Consider the following 2500-nt stretch of genomic DNA (forward strand, 5'->3'; position numbering starts at 1 on the left):
TTCATCACACACATCCCTTTCTTTTCAATCTTCCTTCCTTCCCATAAACAATTTGCTGCCTACCACCTCTCCTCCTAAACTCCCTTATCCTCTTCCTCTTCATGCTCCTTCTCCTCTTATCTCATCCTACTCTCATACTCCTGTTCCTATTCTCCTCCTCTTCCTAGTGCTCCTGCTGTTGCTGCTGCGTCAGTCCAGGGCAATCTAATCAAAACTTTCGACCTTCAAATTCCATCCGTGAGGTGGCTGCGACTGGCGCGTGTAGGACTGAGTGCTCGCCCGCCGCCCACTCAGGGATGTAAGCCACACCTGCCTCTGTTACTGCCTAGTCCTTTGTATCACGTATAACCTACCCAAGAGACCGCTGAGAGATACAAGCTAAGATACACCACTGAGAGATACAAACCACATCTGCTCCTGATGTTCTGCCACTCTTTCGTATTACCTAACTTAACCTTAGTCTAATCTAACCTAACCTAACCTACCCAAGAGACCGCCAAGAGATACATGCTAATATTCACTACTAAGAGATACAAACCACATCTGCCTTTGTTATTTTGACATCTTTTTGTATCACCTAACCTAACTTAAGGAAGGATGCGTCAAATAGCAGTGAAGGGGTTAATACACATGAGTTAAGATGCAAGCCACACCTGCCTCTGTTACTGCCACGCTCCTCTGTGTCACCTCACCTACCATGACTTATCTTAACCATAGAATACCTTACGAGATCTATCCTAACCTAACATTAACTTGACCTAGTTTAACATTACCTTGTTTTATCTTGCTCCAGCTTCACACACTTCACCTTTCGTTACCTAACCTAACCTAACATTACCTCTGCTACTTTCACACCAGTATAAGTTCTAAGCAACTTATCTAACCTAACCTAATAAACCTAACCTAATCTGACCAAACAGCAAGCTATCTACCTAATCCCACAAAATCTCAACTTAACTAACCTTACCTTGCTTAATCTTGACGTAAACTAACCTGTCCTAACCTAAATATGTTAAGGACGGACTGGGAGAGGTTAGGGAAGATTAGGATAAAAGTTGAGATATATTAGGTTAGGTTTTAGTTGCCTATTCTAACTTAACTTAAATTTACTTAGTCTTTCCTTACCTTATTCCTGTTCCAACGCCCTGCCTCACCTCCCTTAATCTCCTCTTCCTCCTTCTTCTTCTTCTGCTCCTCCTCCTCCAACTCCTCCTCCTCCTACTCATCTCACTCCTTCACTCCTTTTCCTCCGCCTAACCTTATTCCAGTACCGCCACTCTCCTTCCTTCCCTCCCTTAATCTCCTCAGCTTCTTCCTCCTCCTCCTCCTCCTCCTCCTCCTCCTCCTCCTCCTCCTCCTCCTCTTCTTCCTCCTAGACAAGCTGGAGAGAGTACAAAGAAAAGTTACCAAGATGATCCCACGACTGCAACCCAGGTCTTACGAGGAGCGTTTGAGGAAGCTTAACTTGCTCAGTTTAGAGAAGCGTGGGCTGCGCGGGGATTTGATAGAGGTCTTCCAAATATTTCGAAGATTTGATTCATCGAACTAACTAACTAACTAACTAACTAACTAACTAACTAACTAACTAACACCACTCGTAATAATGAAGAAAATATGGTATGGTATGAAAACAAGGGAAGCTGCAAGAAGCTGTCAGGCCTACACGTGGCAGTCCCTTGATGAACATGTTTACCTGTCTCCGCCTACCATCCCCACCCATGAATTTGTCTAATCCTTTTTAAAAAGCTCCCTATTGACTCAACACTAACTACTTGATTGCTGAGTCTATTCCATTCATGTACAAGACTTTTTCTTCTAAAACAGTGTAACCCCTGGGGGGACTCGAACCCCCAATCCCTGGCTTAGGAGGCCAATGCCTTATCCATTAGGCCACAGGGGCGGTAGTTATAAGGTCACAGGTAAGCGATTCAGATCCGACGAGGCTAAACGCTTTTCTTTAATATAATCGTTAATATCTGGAACTCTCCCTCCCAACACAGGTAGTGAATAACAACACAACAGAAACTTTTCAGCAGAGGTTCGCCAAGCACCTCCCATCAAACCCTCTTATAACGTACGTCGCTTCTGCACAATCTATTTTATTTTATATAGCATTAGATAAAGTAACACGTCTCTATCTCAACCATTCCTGTCACACTCCATGACTGTTACTCCCTCGGTGGTGCATGGCGTTCCTTCCCTGACCCTTGCTGTTCTTCTGCCTCTTACTCAAAAAATCTGTAGTGGAGGTATAATCACAGACAGCCTCGTTAGGACTAGTATGGCTGTTGCTGTCTGTTCCCTCCTTTGTGTTCCTTTATATTCCTTCTCTCAAACTTCCGACATGTCACGAGTTGAGGAAAGAGGCGAGGGGAAGGGAAAGAAGAGAAGGAAAGATGTGAGCGAAGGGGAGGGAAGGCCAGGGAGGGGATGAGGGGAGAAATGGAGGTGAAGGCAAAGGAGGTAGAGGAAGGAAAATGGAGAGAGAGAGAGAGAGAGA

At 44.7% G+C, this 2500-nt stretch overlaps 1 long non-coding RNA gene and 1 other non-coding gene across 2 annotated transcripts in view; both read right to left on the reverse strand.

Moving 5' to 3' along the window:
* The window catches only part of LOC135103809 (uncharacterized), a 136749-nt gene that overhangs the window by 60505 nt on the left and 73744 nt on the right, over positions 1-2500 (reverse strand). The window lies entirely within an intron of this gene.
* Positions 1828-1900, reverse strand: Trnar-ccu (transfer RNA arginine (anticodon CCU)). Its single transcript has one exon. It is a non-coding gene; the product is annotated as a tRNA-Arg (tRNA).

The sequence above is a fragment of the Scylla paramamosain genome, chromosome 9 (genome assembly GCF_035594125.1).
Source record: "Scylla paramamosain isolate STU-SP2022 chromosome 9, ASM3559412v1, whole genome shotgun sequence".
NCBI classification, from domain to species: domain Eukaryota; kingdom Metazoa; phylum Arthropoda; class Malacostraca; order Decapoda; family Portunidae; genus Scylla; species Scylla paramamosain.